General features: G+C 45.8%; 1 protein-coding gene across 4 annotated transcripts in view; it reads right to left on the reverse strand.

Annotated features, from left to right (window-relative positions):
• The window catches only part of Pbx1 (PBX homeobox 1), a 308,608-nt gene that overhangs the window by 219,618 nt on the left and 61,054 nt on the right, over positions 1–27,936 (reverse strand). The gene's annotated exons all lie outside the window — the stretch shown is intronic.

Raw genomic sequence — 27,936 nt, forward strand, 5'->3', positions numbered from 1 at the left:
CTGACCTCCGGGCAGCATGGTGGTACCACTAAACCCTTGGGAGCCAGGCTAAGTTGACATCAGTGTTTCAAAACACGTTTGAAACTTTGTATCTTAAATATCAAAGTACTGTTAAAAAAGGTTTTTTCTTTCCCTGAAAAAAATTACAAACATGTCTGGATAAACACATCACATGTTGATACAATGACGCATGTACTGGGCAATTAAGAAAAAGAAAAAGAACAAAAGCCCTGATACAATAATAAGGATAAATCCCAAGGAATTTAGAAACCAGAGTTTATACAATTTACAATATGTTCTGAATGTAAATGTCCCCAGTTGGTGGCATAACTGGGCATTGTAGAACCTTTAGGGGATGAACCTAGCTGGGTTCCTGATGGGGGTGAGTCTTGAGGATCATAGCTGTAGGGCCCTAGCCCCAGCTGTTACGGCTCCTCTGTCTCAGCCAGGAGACAAGGTAAATCTTTTCTCCCTTAAGTTGCTTCTTGCCAAGCATTTGGTCACAGAGACAAGAGAAGTGACTGATGTACGATTCCATTCACAGAATGTTTAAATGGGCACAATTGATAAAACTATAAAATTTAGTGACAGTTCTGTGGCTGTCAATGGGAAAGGCCAAAGGAGAGTTGACTTTCGTGAGGTAGAAGAGCCCTGGACATTAACTAAAGTGTTGGCTATGTGGGTGTATCATTTGGAAAAAGAAACCCAACTGTGTACTTCACTCTGCATACGTTACTTGCATCTGTTAAAACCCGTAAGCCTGTTTATCGTCATCACACCGCCGATTAAGATGTAAAGTTTAGCAGTATGAGTGAAAGTCATCAAATTATGAAAACAACAAATCTGAAATGAAGCCCTGTTCTCCACCTTCTAGCTCTGTCCTCCTCACCCTCATTTTCCCATCTGTAAAATGGGAAAACCCTACTAACAGGCATCTCAAAGAAAATGCTTCAGAGATCAATACCAGTCACGTAGACACACAAAAAGGTTCTGTCAGTGGCATAAGGCTCTGTGTAAATGAAGTAAACCATTCTGTCCCAGACCGAGAAGCTTCAAACAGCAAGACCTTTTGTGGGGTAGTCCACCAGGGTGGTTCAACTGCCTGCCATCATTTACCCATCCCTAGAGCTGATCAGAACCACTGAACACAGAGCTCATCCCTGGCCTTCCCTTTTCCTCACAGGCATGCGCATGCACCCTCTCCTGCCCGCCTCCCTAAGTGATGACTGCTGCTCAGTTGCTTCAGCTCCTCACTCAGTTTTACAAGGCACCCAATCTGCATAAACCATGAAAATAAATCAACGGGGCAAGGAGAAAAAGGCAAATTCATCCAGCCAAAGCCAAAACCCCACCCATGAAGACCAGGTCATTAGGTCCTGTTGAGAGTCCTGGGTGTCAACGTGCTGAAATTGAATTTGGTTGCAAAAAGTCACCCTTCTCTCTCTCTCTCTCTCTCTCTCTCTCTCTCTCTCTCTCTCTCTCTCTCTCTCTCTCTCTCTCTCTCTCTCTCCTTCTCTTCCTACAGTCAACTGTTTGGGAAGGCTGTTTTTGTGTTCTCAGCGCCTCCCTCTTCCCCTGCTCTGGAGTTCTCTCCCACACTTTCTCTTTCTCTCTGGGCTGGTTTAATTTGACACCTTGAGCTTTGGTAACAAGGTGGGGAGCAGAGCAGCCACAGCGGAATTCATTAGGCTCAACACTGCAGGGCCCGCTCTCTGTGCGTTAATGACATCGGAGGGTAGGGAAACGAGACAGCCACCACGCGAGATGAAATAAACATGAGGGCTGTCAGCAGTGACAGTCTAAGCAAAAGGGACAAAATGAGCCAGGTAGAGACCTTTCCCGGTCCGCACAATGCAAACCGACAGCTTGCAAAGCCTCCCCGTCCCTACAGCCTTCACCCCCTCCTTTCCCTAAAGCTGAGAATTGTGGGGGGCGGGGGGCGCGGGTCAGAGAGTGGAGTAGAGAGAGACAAGTGTGGATGGGAAAGAAGGAAAGAAAATACAATTAAATTATCATTGCTTTAACATACAAATTTCATTTATCAGCTTAATGTTGGCGGAAACCAAATTCATCAGCCTCCTCCAAGGTGGCAAGGAACAAGGAGGTGCTGTGGAGCTGACATGCCCAGGCCTGATGATTCTTAGAGGCGACTTTTCTCCTTTCCACCCCGTGACTAATTTTTTTTCCTGGGCAGCATCATTTCCCCTCACCTTCATTCAACCCCCTCCCACTCTAACTCTGTTGCTTCTTGCTTCGTTTCTAAAGGGAATCCTGGAAGGAGGACAAGAACACCGGGCAGAGACGGGGCAGAGACCGGGCAGAAGCAAAACAAAAAACATGGACAATGGAGGGAAAAAGCATCCTCTCTCTCTCTCTCTCTCTCTCTCTCTCTCTCTCTCTCTCTCTCTCTCTCTCTCTGTGTGTGTGTGTGTGTGTGTGTGTGTGTGTGTGTGTTTGAGGTAGAAATATAAGGAAAAAGAAAATTCAAGCATCATATCCTTAGACCCCAGGACAGCAGGAGTTACAGGCTTGCTAAGCAAGGCCCTCAGTGTGTACACAGTCCTGTATCCAGTAATCAGGTGTCAGAGAGACAAAGCCAGTTTGTACCGAAGGCTACCTGGCATGGAAGGTCATGGCGATTGCAATGGCTTCTTCCCCACATAGTGCAGTGGGAATAAACTGACTCTCTCCAAACTAAATCATGACTACTTTCCCTTCCAATCGAAATTGTCTATCCATAGAAGCCAAGATAAAGCTGCCCTGTCTTCTACTTAGCTAAGAGGATGATAGCTCCCCCACATCCCCATCTCCAAGCACGCTCTTGGCATCAGCAGGAAACCCAGTACTGCGCTCTATAATGCTCCTTTTCCTCACATGTGATGTGTAGATCCACACCTGAAGCTGCACCTTCTTCTAGGCCCTTCCCCCGCTACCTTGTAACTCTTTCTTGATCCTTCTTCCAGGAAGGACCATGGCAAGCAAAACCGGCACTGAAATTAAGACTAAATATCAGAGTTTTCTTGGCCCACACATCTCTCACACAAAACTAGCAATGTGATCATTAGCAGGGAAAAGGAAGCTCTCCTAATTCTTGAATGGGCACGACTAGCCTGGAATTCTTAAGGGGAAAAAAACAAGTGCCTAGAAAGAGGTCACAACTCAAACACAGAACAGACCCACGGTGGTCACTCTGAGCTGCTGGTGGGTGAATCTGCTCTGTCATGGGGGGCGGGGGGCACAAGAAACTCAAGTGAAAGCTGGATGCAGGGTCTGCCATTGGGATGCTGGGATGAGGGAAGATGCCAGCAGCTGACTGGGAACACCTCATCTTGGAGCCAAGCAATGGTCAAGTTCAACGACTCCACACCACAGGTACAAACAGCTGATACAAGAAAGCTGCCCCTGCTCCCATATTAGAGTAATTTGATGTACTGGGAGACAGTCACTGTCCACCCAGGGGCACGTGTCGATTTTGTCAAAGAAGTCTCAAATTTAAGGCCTAGTTTTATCCATGTCCACTCCCTTCTCTAGACAGCATGGTCAAAAAAGCACTGCGATCCCAGAAGGAAAGCCATCCATTTATAAAAGTATTCTATGTTTAAAAAACTCAGTGAAATGTGAGGACAGTACGCGCTGCTAAGGGAAACATACACACACACATGCACACACATGTGCACACGCACAGTTTATTTATCCCGGAAGACAGAAGGTGGAATAATTACAGAATGAAGCTATATGACAGGGCTCGGTTAGACCTGAAGGTGCATGATAGATACCACTTTCTATCTAGCACATTCTAGAACATTCTTGTACTGTCTGAAGATGGGGAGACTATCAGGCACGCAATAACTCTACTTAAGCCAGCCACACAGAAAGGAGAGAAACACATCAATGACTCCAAAGGCATTAGAGTTGCTATCACAAAACTCGTGTTTCCCAAGCTTATTATGGGATTTTATTTCTTTTAGCTCTGCTCTAATTTTGAGCTGGCCCCAGGGCTCTCTCCCCTCTGGGGTAATCTCTACACAGCTAGCTTTCTTTCCTGGAGCATTTGAAAGAAAAAAAAATCCAAAGCCTTTCCCATCAGAGAGGGAGCTGACTAACAAGACCCCTGTCTTCCTGAGAAGCAGAGAGCAAGCCAAGGAGAAGAGATTTAGAGGGAGATAACTGTCTCTGCCCTTTTCCACTATTGATAAGTTTGCACTTTTCTCAACCTATTGCATCCCTGTCTCCCCAGGCCTCAGTTTCCCCCTTAAAGTGAAGAAGAAGTGCAAACCTCTGCTCTGTGAAATGTAAAATATCCTGACCCTGGACCAACGCCTGGCAAGGTGTCATCACTCTAACACAGTGGTTCTCAGCTCTTCTCACGCTGCAATTTTTTGATACAGTTCTTCAACTTGTGATGACTTCCCCCACCCCCGACCATAAAATTATTTTGTTGCTACTTCAAAAACAGTATAGCTTTGCTGCCATTATGAATCCATAATGCAAATATTTGACATATGACCCCTATGGGGAGCCGAGACCCACAGCTTGAGAACCCCAGGCTCTAATGGACATCAACACATACCGTGACATTTCTGAAGTTCCCCGGCCTTGCAGTCTGTGAAAAAAATAAGGAACTCGAGCCAAATGGACTCCATATACTACACAAATAACCTACGGCTTGGTAACCGCCAAGCACAGGTCCTTCCTCTGCTCTTTTTCTTACCCTAGTGATAATCTCTTTCTTCAGACATTCTTGAGCTTGCCTCCTCTCATCTCCCTCCCCGGGTCCCCAGAGCAGTATTTCACCCACTCTGGTGCATAACACAATAAGCTGGTCTGCTCTGAGAAAATACTTAGGCTCAGCACCAGCCCCTAGAGGTTCTGATTTCATTGTTCCAAGGTAAAAACCCAAGCGTTGGTGGTATTTTGTAAAAGTTCCCCAGGTGATTTTAATGTGCAGCCAGGGTTGAAAAGCACTCTATACCAAATATACTTGTTATTGAAAGGTTTATGTATAACATTTTTTTAAAAAACGTTTTTATTGCTTTTTTTTTTTTTTTTTACTGCCTCAACAACTTGGCGGGAGGGCTAGGCTGACTCACCTACAAAGAAAAGCTCCAAGGCCTTCATACAATGTCATACCTGGGAGTAGCTTCGTAGGTCACCAGGTCACTTCCACAGCATTCAAGAGGCTCAGAAAGAAAACTAGCATAGCAATTTATAGCAAGGACTGGAGTCCTTACCCAGCCCTCAGGTCTTCACAGCCTGCCTCCTTTGGCTTCAGGGTCAGCGCTGTGACCTGGAGGCCTCCCTCTGTCTCTGTTCTTCCCTCAATCTTTACCCTTCGGTATTCCTTCATCCTCTTCTCTCCTCTGCTGCTAAATGCTGCCCACAGTTTTCCATATAGTGCCTGGAGCTTTGAGTGAAAAGGTACCATGACAATCTTAATAAACAAATAAATAATTCATACTAGGTATTGGTTTATTCTCTGCACCACTGGGTTTCAAACCTTTCTTAAAAGCAGACTCTTACACAGAAAGCCAAACAAATAAAATCCATGAAGCACCAGTATAAAGAGTGAAGTCAGGGTAGCGGAGGCCCAGGCAGAGCTATCTCACTGCCAGGAAGGTAAGCCTGGGTCCCTCCACAGCTGTCCCAGGTCCAGCGGGGAAACAGGTTTTTAGTATGTGGCGGTACTGAATTCTGTGGGGGTTGGGGAGGGCAGCCCCATAGAACCAAGGGCATTAAACTGAGTTCATTGCACATACTCATCTCTAGGAAGAGTGAGGTGTAAAAGAAGACAGCTCTAAAGAAAAAAACAGGTTGGAAAATTGCCTATTGAGGAAAAAATAAGAAACACGACAACACTTGGACCTGTTGAAGAAACTGAACCCCCAGGCAGGATTTAGGTCTCCTAAAATTATCAAAACTTATCTCTCAAGATGAGCTGGCTGTGTGGCCGATAACTATATCCTCAGTACTCTGGACAAGGGGATCCCTTTGAGTTCTAGGCTACCTTGGGCTGCAGAGTAAAGCCTTGTGTCAGAACAGACATCTCTGTCTTCCTAGCAAGCAGGAAGCTATTTCCAATCAATGCTCATGCATATGTGACTATCTCTCATTTCTCCTTACCCCAGGGTCTCCAGACCCTCTTCCCACCTAGATGCAAGGGGCCACAGAGAAGAGTGAGGAGCAAGAAGCCATCTTGGCCACATTTCATATCGCAGGTTCTCGGCAACCAGAAGCGGTGGAGTGAACCTACACGGGGAATCTTAAAAAGTAGTTTCCAGTAACCATGTAAGTGGCTGGTAACGTCAGGCTGTCCTATCGCTAGTCAAACCAGCTATGGACTAACTATTGACCAACTAGTCAAAATTGCCCAAAAGCCTCCGACTGACTCCTTTTTTTATTTTATTTTTTAAATGAAAATGTATGGGTCTGCTTGTAGGTATACAAACATGTGGGTGCTCCCACAGAAGCCAAAGGTTTTGTACCACTCTTGGAACTGGCATCACAGGCTTCTGTGTGTCACACAATGTGGGTTCTGGGAACTGAATTCAGGTCCTCTGGAAGGGCAGCAGGTGCCTGTAACTGCTGTAAGTCCAGCTCTAGGGGATCCTGTGCCCTCTTGCAGCCTTCATGGGTACCAGGTATGCGTGTGGTGCACATACATACATGCATACATACATACATACATACATAGGCAAAAACTTATAAAAACACATAACAATTTTTAAAAGTGATTAAAAAATAAGTTCCCAGCTGGGCGTGGTGGCGCACATCTTTGATACCTCTGCGAGGCCGAAGCAGGTGGATTGCTGTGAGTTTAAGGCCATCCTGGTCTACAAAGTGAGCCCAGGACAGCTAAGGCTATACAGCGATAAATAAATGAATAAATAAATAAATTCCCTTAAAAATAATGGATAATTAAAAATAAAGGGTTATCCAAAACATAAAAAAATTTAAACGGCACAGATAAAAAAGCTAAAACACCTTCAGATTTGCATTTTGAATTACTTATCAAAGCATTTTCATTTGATTCCTGCGACATTTCTACAGGGCGGTTGTCATTGTCCCCGTTTACAGATAAGACCATCAAGGCCGAGAAAGATGAAGCCACTTGCCCAATGTCCGTCAGCCTGTGTGTCAGGAAGGCCGAATTCAGGCCCTCTACTTCCAAATGTGATACTCGTCCCACCTCAAGGAAAACCCAAAATGACCCCAAAGCTTGAACTCTGGTGGGTCAAATCACTGCAGCCATCATAGAACATTCAAGGGCCACTGACTTAGTCCTCAGTACTGCATCCCAAGTGCTACTGTCATCTTTTCCCTCTGGTCCTCTTTTGCACCAAAGTCTTTTTGATTCCCCTCCTCAACGCCCCTATCCCTGACCCCACCCCCTTCCCTAGGCCTTCAGATTCCCTATTCATCAAGGAAATGAAATCCATATGCATAATTCATTTCTTTTGTGAACTTTTTTCCCCTGCAGGGAGCATGCTCCCTGCACACTGAGAACAGAGCTATTGACAGAAGGCCGAAAGAGCAAGCGTATAGAAATACCTTCCCTGTTTGGCCAGGACAGACCAGGGCCAAAGGTTAGGTCTGGACCTCTGCTGACTGGCACCTCAGGCTCCAACATTCTGTCCCACCAGAATGGGGGGCACCCTGCTCTGGCTATTAAGGGACAATAGGCTTCATCATTAAGGGAGTCTAGAAGCCTGACAGGATGGAAGCCTGGTTTCCAAACCCACTGGCCGCCTCATGGGTAGGGGGAAAAAAAATCGATAGAACCCTCCTGCTCCTTCATGTCTCGGCTCATATTCAAAACTCAAAACCAAACAAAGAGATCTACACCGTGCCCAAGGCGCCATGTTTAACAGCTGTTGCATTTGGAGAAAAAGCAGTCCCTAGTCCAAAGTCAGATTTGAAAAACGGCTTTATTAAGAGAAAGATTTACTGTGCCTGAAGTCCAAGTCTAGAAAGTCCTAGGCATGGGTAGGTAGCTGAGAGACAAGACTCGCCAGACAGAGAACCAGAGCTGAGCTCACTAGATAACTTGCATCTTGGCAAGATGCACTGACCACCAGTACAGCATCCTCCACAGGCCTGGTCTTCAGGGACTAACTTTTTAACAACAGCTAACTGCAGGCCTGCTTCAGAAATAGCCAACAGGCTCTAAGGCCAATGTGGCTTTTTTACGTGGCACAGTTTATCTCAGGGAGACTGTGACTTAGGGCCTTGTTTCAGTGTCTTGTCGTACCAAAGCTCCTTTTCTCATTTTAGCTTCTATCTTTCTGCCTCTTGAAGAAACAGAACAAAACAACCAGAAAACATTTTAGAGGTGGGGGATCCTCTTGCCTGGCTTGCCTAAATAGTCACTTAAACTTACACAATACTTAAAGTATTGTTCTTAATATTCCACCGTACACTTCAGGGTCTGCATCTTAGATGGAGCTTAGGCTCCCTTAGAGGGACTGTGGAGCCTTCTGGGAGTATCAGGCTTTGGGACACCATTCCTAACATGGGCTTGTCTGAATAGCCATCAGATCAAGAAGAAAGGAATTTCATTTACTCTTTGCCTTTTTCTCTGAGAAGCCAGATAGGATGAAGTAAACGAACAAGGAGGAGACAAGTATGTCTACCAGTAAATTTAAAGTGACAGACATTTTATTGTGATCCCTGTAAAATTAACTTAGAGAAACAAAACACCCAGTGTCTGTCATCTAGCATATGAAAACCAGAAAACAGTTCAATAAGGGTGCTAAAAAAAAAAATGGGAGGGATACCCTCTGGGGATCTACAGAGGAGCCTACTCTGAACCCAGAGATCTGTGTATTTAGAATATAAGTGGACAACGAATCCTCAGGTTAACTGAACTAACTACAAGCAACAGACATAAAGTGGGCAAAGATGCTATTGACAGTCATTGAGGGATCCTGGATACACTCTACTTAATAGTCCTTGAAGCACTAATGTTCTGTGTTGGGGCCTAGGGGTCTGATGGACATGGGTTTGTACCCCAATCGTGCCACTTCCCAGCTAAACAACTTTGCCTATGAAAAGTTCTCAAACCCCATCTGTAAATTATATGCTATAACGTCACTCCCTCATGGGACTTCAAAATACACAAAATAATTTGGTAGTCTGCTCAGTACGTAGGAAGTACCCAAGAGGCTGTAACTTTAGAAACACAAACTAGTATTAGCTCATTTTTGCTTTGGGAAAAAGAAAGAAGTCAGAACTGCAAACTGACATGGTAACAGATAACTTGATTGGGCACAAGCTAGGTCACATGCTGGAATCTACAAAGAAACCTGTTTGCCCACGTTCAGTAACCATCTACTTGGCCCTCCAATGGGCTGGCCAGAGGATTAAGGGAACAAGCTGTTTCACCAAAAGCTAGCCTTTCCAAGCCAGTCTATGAGCTGTGCCCTTCCTGTGGCCAGGAAGAGCTCGTCCTAGCCTCCTCCTTTCTCCATAAGAGCATGTCAGTGTGGCTCTGGGTCTTCCACTAAATCTGGACAGTAAGTGGCATCACCCTGTCATGGGGGTATGGAGAGCATCTGCAACGCCCCATTTCACTGCTCTGTGTTCCTATCTTCGGGATTCATTAGCATATTTCAGCATTGCCTTGATGGATGAAGATAGATGAGGAACATCATCCTTGGTGAAATCACTGTTTCATCAAGGTTAAATCAGCCCCAAGCTTCACCACCTCCCTTTGTTTGGCTAGGTCTCTAATAACAAAATTAACGGCAAAATTAATGCCCAGGAGGCTCCCCGTGAAATATACTGATGCCCCCGGAATGAAGCTTTTAGTCTGGACCTCCCAGTTTATAATCCATCAATCAGCGCCTTCCATACTTTATCTTAAAATAAAACATCACTGGCATCACAGCAGAAGTCTGCCTCTCTGTCTTTTCATCTGAAACACCCAGGCTGGGAAAAGAGTAAGGGGCGGGCCGTTGCCTTGGAGTCGTCACACTGACAGTCCAAGCATGGACCAGTGGGCTTGTGGGCCCTGTCTCCAAAAGTAGACGCCTTGCTCCTTGAAGCGTGGGTAGCTTTGGTAACCTTTCCTCTCACTATTGGAACTTGTGGGGTAAACAGCATTTCTTCACCTAGTCCTTGCTGGAGTCCCAATGATCCAGGCACTTGATCAGATCGATAAATGCAGACCAAACACTTGTTATTGGTCAAAAAACAGCATGGACAAGCTTCCAGCACTTATCCTAGGACTCTTACGTTGAGGAACGGCTCTGTCAGGTTTGGGCATCATTATTGTGGTTTTTGGTTTTTGATTTGTTTGTTTGTTTGTTTGTTTGTTGGATTTTTTGGTCTTTTTTGTGTTTGTTTGTTTGTTTTTCTTCATGGAATCCTGAACATAGGCCGGGATATAAACAAGGCTGGCCTTGAACTCAGAGATCCTCCTGCCTCTGCCTCCCAAGTGCCGGGATTACAGGTGTGCATCACCTCTGGCCCAGCTCGGGCATCATTCTTAAAAGCTCTGATTTACTAATCAGCCACAGAGACACTTGTGTCAAAGGGAGAAAAAGGAGACTCGCCCTGGATATCTTATTCTAAAACCTCCCTGCAAGAGGAAATGTGGTAGGGGGAGGGCCAGGTTAAACATCGGGGTCACATACCTGGCCAGCTGCTACTGCCATTTCCTATCAGGAGTCACGGCCTCTTGGCAAGACATAGTCACCTCATGGTACTGAGTCTCTCAATACAGACTCGGCCTGCACTGGGTTCCCTGTGTTCTGAAGTCTGGTAATGACCAATTTCTCAGGCTTCCCTTTTCAGAGAGATGGTGGTGGCAGTGGCATGATAAAGCCACTGAGAAGAAGGACGGCGGAAATGAGCAGGTGCAGAGATGAGGCTTTTCATAGAAAGCAGACTATATTACCAGCTTGAACATTCAAATAAGTCTTGTAAATTTTTAAATTCTATGTATCATTACATAGTTAGTTTGAGGGTTTATTTTTGTTTGTCTTTTCCTTCTTTCTTTCTTTCTTTCTTTTTTTTTTTTTTTTCCAAAGAGTGTCTCATGTAGCCCAAGCTAGCCCTGAGCTGCTAAGTAGGGAAGGAAGGCCTTGACCTTCTGATTTCCCATGCCAGAGTGCTAGGACATTAGGACTGCACCACCAAGGTTTATGTGGTACTGGGGATAGAGCCTAAAGCCTCATGAATGCCAGGCAAAAACAATCTGCCTACTAAGCTATAGATCTCCTGTCTTCAAATAATTTATGTTGAGGCAGAGTGAATAACCCCAAACTGGTAAGCGTGTTACATAATTAATCAAGGCTCTTACTTCACTGGACTCCGTTTTCCAGGGATACATATCTGTGAGGATAAGAGGCTTAAACTGTATCACATGCTCTGGCTTCCTTAAAGGAAGGGTGTCAGCTGAATAGCAAGTCATCCTGACCAGGTGACATCAAAACCCAACTGGGGACCTCTGTTATAGAAATGCTGCAAACACACACAAGGCTCTCTTGCCACTTGGACACTTGCCAGGCAATAAAACGCCCTCCTCCTTTGCTTGCCCTCTGATTTTAAACAGAAGGCCGGGTTCTTCAATGATACAGGAAGAAAGGTAGCACACACATGCCTTAAAGCCACCCCTCAAGTCTGCTGTCCTCCTTTCTCCCCGTGGGCAGCTGAGGATAGAAACATCACCAATTCAGGTCAGAGCTAAGGCATCACCATAAACCACTGGTGGTGACAAGCGAGCCTCAGAATGGTCACAGAAGAGCTGTGTGGAGCAAGAGCCAAGAGCCAACTCACTTCCACCCTTGGATAAAGAGAACAGCAGCTGAGGGAGCAAGCCTGGGACAGACCTTCAGTGGTCTACTGGTCTAAAGGGGTTCTCCAGGACTGGTGTAGCTTCCGTGGTACCATAGTGAGAGCTGTTAGACTTCAAAGGCAAGAAGATGGGCAAAGAAGACCACGTCCCTTGCACCTCCTCTCCTCCCTACCCCTCTTATTCTCTCCTCCTCCCTCTCTTCTTCCTCTTTCCCCTTCCTTCCTTCCTTCCTTCCTTCCTTCCTTCCTTCCTTCCCTCCTTTCATCCTCCTCCAACCACCAAGCACCTAGATAAGTGTCACAGTCTGCAGTGGCACATGACCATGGAACGTGAAAGTCAGAGGGAGGGCAGGAGTGAAGGAACAGGTGATGTCACATTTTAGAACCACACCATGCCGCTCCTCACATCCTGTTAAGCCCCAGAATGGCGACTAGGCAGGGGCCATTAAAACTTCTCCCTCCCTGCACAGGCAATGAGAAAACGGTTCAGGATGTGAGTTACCTTGGAGAGGTCGTAGCCTTAAGGGCTCAGCTCCCTCCTTTTGATGCAGAGACTAACATATTGACATTTGCTTGCCCAAAGAACACTGTATTTACGTTTAAGACACACAGAGCTGCTGCTGCAAGTAAGTGGACCCTGGTTTTCATGCTAATGATCCCATACCATTTCTAGTCATTCTTATTGTGCAAGGAATAACCTTTCCAGTGGCCTAAACTGTCTTATTTAGATTTATTTTTATGTGTATGGGTATTTTGTATGAATCTATATCTGTGTACCAACTGTGTTCCTGCTGCCTGAGGAGGCCAGAAAAGAGCGTCAGATCCATTGAAAGTGAAACTATGGATAGTTGTGAGACACCATGTGGGTGCTAGGAATCGAACCTGCGTCCTCTGGAAGAGCAGCCAGTGCTTTGAACAGCTGAGCCAGCTCAGATAATTCTGAAATGTAAACTTACCTTACTCTGGGAATTAGGTCAAGAATGCCATAGCTTCCCTGAGGAAGCTGCGGGGTGAGGGCTCACAGCAGGATTTCTGTGAGCGGGGCCATGTTTGAAGCCAGAGCTGTCCCCACTTGCGTCCATCCATCATTCTTCGTACTAGTCCACAACAGGTATACAAGTGGCATAAGGGCTGTGCTTCACCCCTGCGGAGTGCTCAGAGACCATGTGGTGACTCATCCAGAGAGCACTCACCGGCCTCAGCATTCTCAAGTCCACAGCAGCTCTCTGCCTGACTCCCTTCTGACTTTACCAAGGGCCTTATCTTCACCAGCAGGCTACAGGATTTTGGTTCAACCTTAAAAACAAGAGTCTCTAGGAATCCATACAAGTATCTTGTTCTGTCTAACTGTTTCATCAACTGAGAAATGAGAGGGGCTCCAGGCTAATGGACTCAGGGGTGGGGGTGGAGGGGGGGGGGACAAAACAAAAACAACCCTTAGAAGCCACTGAAGAGCTGGAGAGATAACTCAGTAAGAACACGGCACCATAAGTCTAAGAACTTGAATAGACATTCTGCATTCTCATTTAAAAAAAAAACTTAGGTATGTATGGCACGGCACACATGTAATCCCAGCACTTGGAAGGCAGAGAGAGAGATGGATCCCCGGAGATTACAGGCCAACCAGACTAGTTGAACTGGTAAGCTCCAGGTTCCTTGAGAGATCAGGTCCCAAACAGGTAAGACGGGGAGTGACAAGGAAAGTCATCCAGGGTTCACTGTTGGCCTGCTCGTGCACTCACACATACCCAGATACATAAAAACATATACATGACCGTGTACGTATACAGATACATATCAAAGAAACAACTGAAAAAGAAACAAATGCTTCCCTGGCAGCCAGTGAACCAAGTCTACATCAAAGACAGCTCTTTGTTTAGAGGGCAGAGATGGAAGGAGCAAGAAACCTAGGAGGGTGAAGCCTCGCCTCTGGTTCCTTTTCTATCACACTGGCAGAAGAAAGTTGGGGGAAGCCTCCACTTCAAAGGAATTGTAGCCAAATATGCTAATGCCCTCCCTGCCTTTGAACCCACTCTGTGTGGCTGATACCGCCACCAATCTGAGTGGAGGGTGCTAATGCTCAAGCAGAGCAAGGCACCTGGGAAAAGCCACATGCTACAATGCCTTCCAATGTCAAACCTGCGCTTTGACTGTTACTCACGCTCTAAAGCAAGGGAAGGGCAGGTAGAGGGCCGATGCTTGGCCCCTTTCATTTATTTCTGGTACCCTGGAAGTCCAGCACCCTGACCCAGGGGGCCTCTACAGGTCAATCCTCTTTATACTAGGCAGCCCCAAGGAGGGATGCCACATTCGAGGAGCGATGGTCAGAGCTAGGCTAAACGGCAGTCCTGGTACTGAGAGGGAGGGAGGAAGAGAGAATGGGGGGTAGGGGAGAGAAAGAGAGAGGGGGGCACTGTATTTATTCACACTTGTGGAGTTCAATTCCACTGGACTCAAAAGTCAATATGCAAGTGCACATTAATTGAAACGGGAAACTAAGGATGCGATATTATGAAAAACTCAGTCTGCAGCCATAGATGATCTGGCAACTCAGGAGAAAACAAGCTCTTCACTCTCTGACCTCACTGGTCTAGGGTACTTTTTCTGCCTCTCACTGTGGCTAGGGCAGAGAGCAAGCCACAGAAGCCATCTGCATTTCTCCTACAGATCAAACAGGAAGAGGCACAGAAATCTGTGCAAGTGACCACGCTGCCGCCGTTGCTAGGCAGCATGATTATGTCCATTCCCTGCTGCTTGGCAACCAGCATTTCCCATCCCGTACACACACAGCCAAGTGCCCTTAACTGCTATCTTATAGCTTTCAAAGGAAGGGGTTGGATTTCAAGGGAACTTATGCACATTCATGGACAAATACCACCCCCATCAATAATCCACTGATGTTTAGATGGTCCCTAGAGTGAGATGTTCCCTTTTAATCAGTACCTGTCTCTTTGGATACCTTGTACCTGAGAGTTGCACAAATCTACTGAGTTCAGGGACATGCCAGAGAGATGGGGAAAGTGCCTACATCAGCAAACTCCAACTTTGGGGGATAGGAAATCTGTTCTACGTGGCCCAGACTCCCGAAAAGCCTGTTAGCACAATGATCTTCTTGCACGTAGCAGCCATCTGGTAGATAAGGATAAAATAACGGGTCAGTCAAGCACCTTGATGGGTGATGTTTCTTTCTGTTGTCTCTAAACAACAACAACAACAAAAAAAGTCACTAGAGTTTAACCCACTTCTCATAAGTGAGAGCAAAATTGTCCTCTAGTCATCATGACCGGCCCCTAGTCACAATCTGTCAGTTCCTCAAGAGCAGGGTCAAAGCCATCAACGTGCTGTTCAGACTGAATAGCTGCCTACTGAATAACAGGACTCCCTCGGCTCACCTTCTGCCTTGGGTGGTAAAGAGACAGATGCCGAGGTCCCGCAGGGCATCTGGGCGCACTTGAACTCAGAAGGCCTTCGCTTCTAACCAACTGCCTCTGCTATCAGTCCCACTGCCTTCCTGCCAGAGCCACAAAAGCAACATGCTGATGCATTTTTAATTTCAGCTTTACTTGTGCCCAACTTTTTAATGGTAGCTTCTCAAACAGCTCCACAAGGCAAGACCATGCACAGCTTGGCTCCACCTCCTTGGGGAAAGCAGCCTTCAGTACTATAGAGGCCATATGCAGTCGCTTCTAAACTCTAGAAAATTCTCTTAGTGCCGTTCTGATTACACACTGAATTCAGTGAGATCACCCAACTTGGTAACCTCATTGGTATTTCGTTTTCCTCCTCAGCCCCAGCTGGAGAATTTTTCCCCTCATTAAAATTAACGAGGTCAGTTTCCCAAGCTGGAGATACTGAGCAACTCCTGGTGGTGGGGTTTTGTTTCTTAAATTGAGCTACAGCTCTCTAAGTGCACAGTTATACTAAGCGTCATTTACTTTATTGCTATGTAATAAGAAACCAAAATGGAAGGCCTAAGCTAGCCTCCTAGCACATCCCACACTTCAGCAGCCACACGCAAACATGCACAAAACACACACATCCCCAACTCAGCCCCAGGGTCCTCTGCCTCTTGGCCCCAAGATAACCTCACTGCTCTTTAGAAGCATCAGCTTAGTGGGAGGAATTCGAAACTCAGAAGATGGAGTACAGTGGACAATTTGAGAAGGAAGGTGCAGTCACCCTGTGTGACAAAAGCCACTGTGTCCATAGAGACTGGAATTCAAAGTTAAAGGGTATAAGGAAATAGGACAGTTTCTGTCCTCCACAGGTGAGTTGAGTGACCGCAGGTGACCAGAGAGCTAAAGTATAATTGCCTTGGTTATCAATCCAAAGCCAGCAATTCTACCAAACACTTTAAAGAATACAAAGAGATGAAACATGTGCCCAAAGCCACGATGCTGGGGAAATGGATGAAAGGAGAAAGGTCAATATCAAAGCCGTCACTACACAAATCTTCAACTAAAATACACATTGTTTAAAATCCAACTTCATAAGCAACATAAACAGTCTGCAGGGGGCAGGGGCGGGCAGTCACAAACACACAAATCCCACACACTACAGACAACTAGGTGCACGTCCACCTTGCTCCAAGCTGGAGTAAGCTTTTAGGAAGGCCACGGAGAAAGCAAACAGCCCTGTTTCAGGAACACCCCTCAGTCATCCTTTCAACGGGATCATCTGTGGCTAACCCAGCTACTGGCCCTCCTCCCTCCCCCTCCCCCCCAACCACCAGAGACACGTGTTTCAATATAAATAAAAGCTAACTGTATCTGAGATCAAAAGGGAAAAGAAGATGCTGGAGATCAGAACTGAAGCCTTAGGTGGGGAGGAGCTGCTGGTTTGTGGAGGCCATTTCCCTAGGCCAGGCAGGCAGCGGAGGGGGAGCTCCCTCCTGCCTCCCATTGTTGGCTGATCAAAGTCCAATCAGAAAGTGAGGGAGGAACTCAGCCAGCCCCATGTGATCTGCACAGGAAGCCAAGAGAAAATGAGCTGTGTTTGTGAATAAGGTGCACTAAGACATCTTTACAGAGAGAGAGAGAGAGAGAGAGAGAGAGAGAGAGAGAGAGAGAGAGAGAGAGAGAGAGAGAGAGAGAGAGAGAGAGAGAGAGAGAGAGAGAGAGAGAGAGAGAGAGAACCGACTCTATTTGAAGGCGCACCCTAACAAGCCTTAATAAGTTAATGCAAAAAGCCTCCCAAGAAGTCTGGCTATAGGAGACACGGGTCTCTACTGAATCAAAATTCTGTTATGTTGTAATATAATAGATGTAAATTAAAACAGAAAATCTATCATGCCTCTAATGTACCCTGATAGCTGAGTCTGTGGATCCGGACGAGCAGAGGCACCGGAGGAAGGGTGATATATGGCGGAACTGGATGGAGGGTGAAAAGCGTGGCGAGATGAGCGGGAGAATGGCGCAGCCCGCTCGCGCTCCTCAGACCCAAGGGCAAGAGACGAATAAATGTTGATTAGTGTTGATTTTGTCCGACAAACGCCTGTCGAGTGACAGTTGGGCTAAGCTGCACTGAAAGAGAACCATTAATCTTGGTCTGGTTTAAGTAGAGTATATTAATTTGTGTCATTTTTACTAAGTCGCGCTGAGAAAGGCCTCTCACTGCTTTGCATCTGACTGCTTTGGTGGTGGAGCCTAACCCTCCCTCCCCCCTCGCCCACCCGCCCCACCCCCCATTTTCTAAAACAGATACCATGGTGGCAGCAGTGGCAGCAGCAAATTCAAATGGCACAGCAGGGGAGCAGGGGACTGAGAGCTCCTCTCTTGGATTAAGAAAGTAAACTCCCAGGGTGTTGGCATGGCAACAGCATTGCAGATGAACTGCTATATATTCAGTGATTAATAAATTAACATTTTTTACAGTTGTTCCTCCTTTTCTCCCCACCCCCACCTTCACAATAAATGCCCCCTTCCTTTCCCCCCCTACACACTTCACCCTTCTCTAAGCTGCATCCCTTGCCTCAGTGAAGGGGGAAGGAGAAGCAGACACAGCTTGTGAATTTGTGCCAGCCCATGGCCGCTGTCTCTAGACCGACAGCAAGGCCTGTGTTCACTTAGGATGCTGCCAGTGGGCAGTGGGGCCAGCGGGCAGATGCACAAGGAAAACCCGTACCTATACTTCATACTACAGGGCACCTGGCAAGATACCGACAGCAGCACACACACTCCAGCCCTGACCTTGGATCTTTTCAAGTCATGACAGGCTAGGGAATAAATGAGAGATACCATTCCCTTCACAGAACCGCTCAGCAGTGTCAGAGATAGAACAGGGGATAAGGAGCCTCGCAAAGGTGTGTTGGACAAAAACAAACAAACAAACACATAAACAAATCATCTCCGCCCCATGTGGTGGTGGTGTACAGAGAATTGATGCATCTTCCCCTTGTAGCTCCCAGTCATAGGTCAATTCCTAAGTCATAAGTCAATGAATTGGGCAACTCATATTTCAGAAATGGAACTCAACTGGAATTTGAGAGAGCAGAGACAGCCAACAGAGTAAGCACTGCCCTGCAGGGCTGGTCCACACAGTTCTAACCACCCACCAAACTCAAGATGCGTTTTCTTCTAAAGCCTTCAGAAATGTTGGATTTTATCACTGTAACCACCCTATTGTCTTGGGGGGCTCAAGCTGGCATGGAACTGGGCAGGGTTCTGCAGAAAGCCACTGGCATGGGCTCAGGCTTTGAGAGTCAAGTCCCAAGGAGTCTTTGGCCAGATCTCCAAGAAAGGCTTCCATCTGAGCTCAGGAATTCAAGAAGACAACAGCATAGGAGCTGCCCCCAATGGAGGAATGGAAGAATTTATTCTGGGTACACTGCAGAATACGAGGCTGACACCAATGGAGCGCTCACATGATAGGAAACTAGTTTTCATCAAGGAAGGAAAAAATAAAAACAAAAACACGTATCCACCCATGGCCAGAGTGGATAATGTCACCCACAACAGTCCCAAGAAGGCCCTCCTCAGTGGAACGGGAAACTAAGTTACATACTCTTTTAGACACCTGCAGGCCACTGCTAAGGGTAGAGGAAATCCATCATAACAACAAACCCACTATGAAGCTGAACTTGGGTTGGATACCACGCCAGCTACTTTATATATGTTTCCATAAAATGCTGTGTGCTAAGGGAAAGGAGAGTGCCAGACACCATCTGAGCTGCTTTTCCGTGAGGTGGGTGCCTATGCAGAAGACTACAACATTACTTTTTGTGGATTAGGAAACTGAAGTAATATCATGCCCAAGTCACCCCCTATGTGGATGAAAGACTTGGGATTCAAATCCTGACAGACTGACTGTCCAGAGTCTGTGGGTTATGGACGATTGTCCCATGGACTATGTGACATATGTAGGGGCACAGTTGCCCCAGTGGCATGATGCTGCACTTCATTCAAGCTCTGCCAGCCCCAAGAAACAGTCCAAGATGAGACCTTGAAGATGAGAAGAAGGGAATGCGTGAGGAAGATGCTAGCAATGGGAAATGATAGGATTATTTGGAGTATACTCACAGGCAAAAGCCAGAGGATCCTGAAGAAGAGAAGGTGACACCATTCATTTGATGATGATACTTCATGTTGAAAAAACACACTATAGATTTCTGAGCCACAATATACCACTGGTCAAATATTTGACCCTAGCCAATTGGAGGATTTTAAAAGTTTTTCTCAGTTTTAAATCCCCATACAAGTGGGCCAGGCTAGACACTTTAAGTGACACCCCAGATGATTTCTAGAATCATCCTAATTGTATCATCTGGTGTCTCTTTTTTTTTTTTTTTTTTTTTTTTTTTTTTTTTTTTTTTTTTGCCTTTCTGCTACCACCAAACTTGGGGCAAGCACCAATGAGCTTATGAGGGTGACTCTTTCAGCCCACAGACCCCACATGTGTTATAAGCGTCCACACTATAGATTTTACCTTGACTGTTATTTGCTAAAGACTCTAACTAAGTCTTGGGTTGGAGGGGGGTAGGAGCAGGTGAAAAATCATAGATTATGAGAAGGAAAATAAATATGATATGAGCAGTGCCAAGCACATGGTGGGCAGAGTGCACTTTCTACGTTAATAAGACGTTTCTTCATAGATTATGAAAAATCCCTGTCTATTCCATTTCCATGAGGAGAAAGACCATGCTGGGGTCTCCACCTTGAGAAAAAATGGGTGGCATCAGCAGAGGATGGGATGCAAAATGAAGATGAAGAGGGTAGAGCAGGAGTACAGTGATGTTCCACATCTAGAGAACATCCACCCTGGTCCAGTTATGTCATCAAGGTGCTGGGAAGGATATGAATGCTTCAGCCATGGCAAGGTCCTAGGGTTCCAGGGCAGAGGGGTCAGAGGTCAGGTGGAGTCATCAAGGTGATAACAATAACAGTATGTGTATTTGTCCAGAGATGAGCGACTGGTGTGAAGAGAATCACATTACATCCAAGAGGACTCAGATAAAATGATGCTGAGGGTCAGACTGGATCTAACAACGGCCTGTGATTTGTGGCCATGCCACCACTCTAATTTGCCTCTCTACGGCTGATGGCCCATGAAGGTGAGGGGTGTTATTGAGTGTTACCCAGGCTTGGCTCCTAGTACAAGCAAGTCAGCATTGCTGGCTTGGTCCCTGGCTCTGCTGCATCAGACCATGCTTCAGAAAGATATCTCTCTCTCTCTCTCTCTCTCTCTCTCTCTCTCTCTCTCTCTCTCTCTCTCTCTCTCTCTCTCTCCCCTTCGTTTGTATTTTATACCTTGGTTTGCTACAATTACTGGTTTCACATTCATGTTGTTTTATTCTTGTTCATTTGAAGCCTATCTGGATGCAAGTATCTTTCTACAAAAACAATATGTCTTGTTTATATATTATCAATTGTAGACTGTAAACAGTAATGGCAGGGGCTGTCTTATCCCTAGCGCACTTGTAAATATGCCTTGAGGCTAAGCAGCAATGAGCTTCCCCAATAACTAAAATAAATAATGAATTAAGTAAGTGGACTTGTCATTCTCTGTGGTGGGTGATTTATCTCTGTAAAAGGGTCACAGCAGAGTGACAGCTCTGACTTTTTTCTCCTACTTAAATTTTTACCCACTCTGGAGCCCCCCCCCCCCCATATACCTTCATCAGTTGATTCTGAGAGCATTGTTTTTTGGTGTCTCCATGGTGTTATGTCCAAACACCATATTGCTTGTTCCAAAAGCACTTTGAATATTGAAAAAAATAATAATTTGTTCTTTTCTGCCCAGGTTTATGAAACTATTTTACTTTAACCTGAACTTTCTTTAAGCATCCTAGCCAGATTGCAGCTTTTTAAAGGTATTTACAAAGGAAGGGAAAAGAGAGGAGGGGAGGAGCTGTGTCCATTGGGCTGAGTAAACTGCTTGCTTGGCAAGCCTCAGAATCAGAGTCCCACCCATAAAACCTATGTTTAAAAAAGAAGCTGGGTACAGTGACACATGCTTATAATCCCAGAGATGGGGAGGAAGAAACAGATGGATCCTTGAGGCTTGGTGGCCAGCCAGGCTAAACTACTTGGTGAGCTCCAGGCCAGTGAAGGACCTGTCTCATAAAAACAAGATGGCCAACTACTGAAGAATGACCATGAAGCTATCTATCCTCTGACTTGATACACAGGGAGAAATGTACACCCATGTGAATACGCATATGCACCCTTACTCACACACACACGCACACACACACACACACACACACACCAGTACACAATACAGAACCATCCACTTTGTGTATTTGGAAGGGTATTCTATTCCTTCCTCCTTTCTTACCCTCCTATCCTTCAGGTACAACCTCTGCCAGGTCCTCAGAGCCCTGACAGGGCCTGTGTGCTGCTATTTCATAATCCACTCTGTCAGGGACAAGGAATTACCAGGAAAGCTGCTGGAGCTGATAAAGGTGGCTTTAGAGTCTTGCCAACTGCCACTCTCCCGTGATGATGCCAAATGCACGTCACTCTCATTTTAATATGAGTTGTAGAGGGATGATTAGGCCCATTATCAAAGCAAAGATCCAAAGATTGCACAAGAGAATAATTGCCCAGGACCGAGTGAGGCAGTGTGACTCACAGGAAAGAACATGGACTATGAAATCAGAGATGCCTGACTGTCATTTACTAGTCATAGGAGATTGGGCAATTCATTTAATATCACTAAAGTTTGGTTTCCCCATCTGTCAAGTGGGAATGAGAACCCTCTCAGGGTCATTCTATGCCCTTTACATATATTATCTCATTTCACCTCCTTGATGGGAACCCGGCGGATATTAGCCTTCTCTTTTCTCTGTATTTGGTTGATAGAAAAGGGACACTGACCACACAGTTTCCATTTTTCAGGCTGATAGGAATATGAATGGCAAATTGCTTATGGCTGCAGGCAGCCCATATACAAAACCAAGAGATTTGGGAACAACACACCAGAGCTGGAGAGTGGAAAAGACCATGGGAGGACCTAAGCAGAACTTGCTCCATCTCCTCAAATGTCATATTACTCATCCACAGAAAACCTCGCACTCTGATTTAGGAAACTTAGGAAAGAAAAAAAAAACTGTTCAGTATTCTCTTTCACACCACCCAAGAACGAAGCACACACTCTCTTATCTCCATCTGTACCAGTGTGCTCTCAGATCTGAATTCACTAATGTCTGCCATATAGCCATTGGTCACAAGCACTAGCTTCTTCAGTGACATTTGCAAAACAGAACAAAAACTTACATTGCTTTGGTGTTGTCTTTTTAGTCACCTTTCTGAAAACGTTTTGTTGATTGGTGACTTTTCTTGTGACATCTGTAGGTTTTGGCACCTTCATTCATAAAGTCTTTCATAAAAGAAGCAGTTGAAATATTGCCCACAAAAAATAGATAAATATATATAATCTTACATAATAACATCCTATCAAAATGGCTAAGAGAACCGATCTCTATGTCCACTTCCTCTTACCAAGGAGTTGGCAAGAGTCTGCAGAGCTCTTGCTGGGAAAAAAAAAAAAAAAAACCTGGAAATTTAAGACACACAGCCTCACCACCTGCCAACATTTGAGTAACGGCCCCTTCCCAAATTCTCCATCCATGTTTTGCAGAAACGCTGAGGGGGCACATGAAGAAATTAGCTCGACAGTAATTTCTATCCTAAAGAAACAACTGTCGTACAGCTGAAGTCTCAGCAGAGGCCAGAGAGGTATGGGTTCTGGTTTGCAGGAAAAAGAAATGGCATGTGGCCTCAGCAAGCCAGAGAATTGCTGGTCCTTAGTTTCCGTAGAGATATAATTAGTGAACTAGACCAGATTCCTAATTCTCTTGCAAACTACCATTGCATGCACAGAGGAGAGGGAAAGTCCGCCACAAGAGCAAACCTAAGGATGCAGAAATGGAGCCTGAATGTGCACTTGGAAAACTCTGATGCTGCCTAACAGTTCAGAGCAATCCAAGCCTTGATATACAGAACAGCTACTTCCCTCCACACTCCCATGGACACAACAGGGGCTGTGTCCTTGCCACTAACACATCTCTGATCTGGACTCAAAACGATTAACACTAGCATGCTTGGTCCCTAATATTTAGCACATGCCAGTTTCTTCCCCTTCTTTGGAGGACCGGTTCCTAGAGACATGGTGAATGATTAATGAAGGGGCAGCCACAGCAGTCTGATAAGCAGAACTTCAGGCATCAAACAGAGGGAGAAATGCCACATATGACCAAAGCAGGGGCCACAGCCCTGACCCTAACTGAGAATTGGCAGTCAGTTCAAATAGGCACTGACTTAGTGGATCTTGAGTGAGGATGTCATTCTGGCTCGCTCCACCCTAAGAAAGGATGGAACTGTTACCATGGCAACAAAGGTACTTGAGAGGGACATGAGCAAAGGGAGACTTAAAAAGAAAAAGACAATATGTGGCCTAAACAAAAATGTGACGGCGCGAGGGGTGTTGTAAAGCCTTTATTGCCACTTGTTAAGGAAGACCTGTATAGCTCACTCGTGAGTAATAAGGCGGTCAACCCAAACTCAGGCACTAAAAATTTTATAGCACCCCACATATCATATATATCCAGATAGATAGGGGGAAAGGCAAGATACATACATAAAGGACCTCCACAGATACACTCTCAGACACAAGCAAACGTTGGACCTGATGTTGGCAATGCTAGCTTCTAATAGAGTCGTTAAATTTACCAATATCCTCAATTTATCAGCTATCAAATTCCACATCCCATCAATTCAGTGCTTAAAAGGTTCAGAAAGCTCAGCTCTAATGAGAGGGAACACCAGGGCTTCCCAGGGAGTGCAGACCGGCCAGGTGCAGAGAGCCAGGCTTCCAGGTTCTGGTGTGGATTCCACAGCTCATTTATTACTTCACAGCTGGATTAAATGTCCCTTGCTGCCATTAGGGACCGTCAAGGTGACTGTCAGAGGCCTGAACAGAGAGATGGTTGGAGCCCAGAGCAGGAGCAGAGGACTGCAAAGCTGTGGCTTCTCTGCCCGTTACCCTACGCCCCCCCCAAAACCAAAAACGTGCTGTGGGATATCACTCACTTACAGTAGTAAAGACTGGCTGGCTTACAGGCAACTTACACTAGAAGACAGGTGTGATTCAAAAGACACCTGTAATGAACTATTTTAGGGTAGAATTTTGACAATACTTTTCCCCTCCTTATTTCTCCGAGTGTGGAATTCATAAGCCAACTAAACACACAAGCATAGGGCCAGGAGAGGTATGTATGTACCTGCCTCCCCACCCCCCCCCAACCTCCAAAGCAATTGATGTTCTTCTCTGGGTCACCAGAATCAAAACAGGTGCAGAAAGGTGTCTTGCAGGGGTCCAAGCTCTATTTACTGTGATTCCTGGTGGCTTATTTCCAATTTGTGGTCCCAGCAGGGAACCAGCTTGGATGCATTCAGAGGCCTGGTCCTGGGCTTCTCTACATACCTCAGAATGAAATAGGACGGGGGGGGGGGGGGGTGAATAGAATTATGTGGAGAGATGCCCCAAGCTCATCAGGGCCAGTGGGAAACACAGTGTATTGGTATTACTGTTCCTGTTTAGCTGATTCTAAGCATAAACACGGATACCTGGCTGGCTAGCCACTAGAGAGATGCCTTCCCCCTTTCAGAGTTCATAATATGTGAGTAGCACAGTTTCTCTGTCACACTAACCTCCTACCTCTTAATTATATTGTGTGAGTGCATATGTGTTTACCTGTTCGTGTGTGCACATACATGTACGTGGGTCCGCCTTTGTGCGCATATGTGTTGGAGGCCAAAGGTTGCTGTCAAGTGTCTTTTTCAGTTGTTCTCCGCCTTGGCTTTTGAGACAAGGATCTGTTGCTGAACCTAAAGCTCACTGCTGGGCTAGACTGGCTGGCTGCCTAACAGACCTGGCTCTCCTCCTGTGCCCATGTCAACCCCTCAGTACTGGGGTTACAGGGGCATACTGCCACACCTGGATTTTACCGGGATGCTGGGAAGCTGAACTCAGGCCCTAAGGCTTGTGTGACAACCACTTTACCAACTGAAACATCCTCCCAGCCCTGGCTTCGTATCTCTTAAAACCTCCTTTAACAGACAGATGACTCCCCATCCCTGCAGACCTGCATTCCACATGATGTCCAGGGTCCATTCTTGGAGGTCACCCACCACCTCTGAGGTCAAGGTCAAGATGAATCCCATCTCTTACCAGGCCCACCCAGATATCGGCAACTCCCACTTACTGGAGCAAAGGGTTGCAGGTGGCACCGTGCTCAGGCCAAGCAGTTGCCAGCCACACATCTGTACTAGTGCACTCAGAAATCAATAGGGTGATTATAATAATCGAAGTTCAGTGGCTTTCATTTGTGAAGGGTTAAACGTGCCGAGAGACTGAGTTAAAGCTCAGGCTATGAAAAGGGACTGCAAGTTACACTTCCCTTAAAAAAAAAAAAAAAAAAAAAAAAAAAAAAAAAAAAAAAGAGCAAATGGTTCATTTTTCCTGAAGGGGGAAAAAAAGGCATTTTCAATTAGGTGAGTGGAGGGACACATACGCTGAGTGCGTTCTGCCGGAGTTCTAAGTGCTTTTGAACCGCCCCCCCCACCCCCGTCAAGGCATTAGTAATGCAAGATTTAAGATGCCCAATTAATTTTTTCCAGCCACCAGCCAAAAGTAGATGCAGGAGGAGGTTAAAAGCTAAGTGTTTAATTAATATTAAATTTATAAGATTCTCTATCACTGAAAGCATTGTAAAATTGAAAAAGCAGTTAATTTTATGGTTGCTGTGTATTCCTCTGCTTTGATCTTTGATCTATGATATAAAATCACCAACTGTAAAGATTCCCTGGCTTTATTACACCTGTTTAATGGTGAGAAGGAAGGAAGGAGGAGAGGGGGAACCCAACCCTTGGTGGGACGCTGGGCTCTGGTATTGGTCACTAGCACTGATCAGAAAAGCTGAGCAGGGCACGTGCAGAAACCAGGCCCTGTCTTGGCAGCACATATTCCACCATCTTGCCTGTGCTCTTTGCCCACGCCTCTCCTGTTAAGAAGGGCAAACTGTGGGAGGCTGTCTTTTGTTTAACACGAAACACTAAAGTGGAAGAAATTTAGGGTGGGTTATGAAAAAAAAGTTTCCTGAATCTGAGACTAGTTAAGGCCTGTGGTGTGGAAGGGAGTGGAATGAACTAAGGATTCTTAAAGTGAGAACAGAAGGAGACTCTGAGGTTTAGGTAATAAGCCCACATCAGCCAATGGCACTGTCAAAAGCTCACGCTGGTAAAGGGGCGATGAGGGAGGGAGTTCTAGATAACACGGAGGACAACATGCTGTCAGAATGGTTCTGCTGTGGGCACTGGGGTGTGGGTCAGTTGGGAAAGTATTGCCCAGCATGTTGCTGCTTGGATAGCCCAGTACTGCATAAGCTGGGCATGGCTGTGCACACCTGTAATCCCAGCACTTGGGATGCAGCAGGTAGGAGGACCAGAAGTTTAAGGTTGTCCTTAACTAGACAGCAAGTTGGGCGTACATGAAATCAATCCCCACAACATGCATGGGGCAAAGCCAGTAGGGAGGGTCCAGAGTCTAGGTGCTACATCCTACACAGACCTTCGGGGATGGACACACACACACACACACACACACACACACACACACACACACACACACTCATACTTTTCTACCAGAAGGCGCTACACCAGCTGAGATCATGAACCCTTAAAATAGGAGGGGTAATGATACATTTGAAATAAAGTCATCATGGACCCTGTAAAAATATCAAGTACTTAGCTTTGTCCCCCTATACTGAGTGGCAGGGATAAGGGACAACAGAGGTCTGGGGATAATAGCCGGGGAAGTAGACAGCAAAGACAAGTCTTTCTGCCTAACAAAATGTTGGGTCTTATTCCTTAAAAAGAACAACAAGGGTGCATTTTCAGCTCCCAGCCACCCTCTGTTACGTCTCAAAGGCAGAAACAAAGCCCTATTATGCAGAGTAGATTTGTAGAGAGGCAGAAGGAGGGAAAGGAGGAAGGGGATAATTCATGTGAGGTGTTTTTTTTTTTTTTTTAAATTCCATCAGGGAGCTCATTATAATTTCATTATTAGCAGAAAAACCAAATAAGTGGCAAGAAAAAGAATTTCAAGTTAATATTAACACACACACACACACACACATTCACACACACAAAGATGAAAGGTCTGCCGAGCTTCAAAGTGACTGCTAATTTTCCTGGCTTCAAACGAGTCGGTGAGGAAGACATCGATAATGAATGTGCGTTTTCCACGGGCTCACTTATAAACTTTCCCCCTCTCCCTCTCCCTCCACAAAACAGGTCCTCATTTTTATTTGGGAACATGGGCAAACATAAGCGAAGAGTCTCAAGCCCAGACGATCTGCCTTTAGTACTTTATCAAGACAATGACAAGAGAAAGAGACAAGAGAGAGAAAGGACTGTGATGCTCATATGAAGTCTGAGGATGCTAGAGCCGTAGGATGTAAAAGGCTGCTCTTAGAGAAGACCCAGGTTCAAATCCCATCACTAGCCTGGTTGCTCACAATCGTGACTCTAAGTCTAGGGAATTTGGCAACCTCTTCTGGCCTCACTGGGCAACCCAGAAACACATGCAAGCAAAACATCTATACATATTTTAAAAAGTAATCTTAACAATGTAAAGGCC

This window comes from Acomys russatus, chromosome 6, assembly GCF_903995435.1.
Source record: "Acomys russatus chromosome 6, mAcoRus1.1, whole genome shotgun sequence".
Taxonomy (NCBI): Eukaryota; Metazoa; Chordata; class Mammalia; order Rodentia; family Muridae; genus Acomys; species Acomys russatus.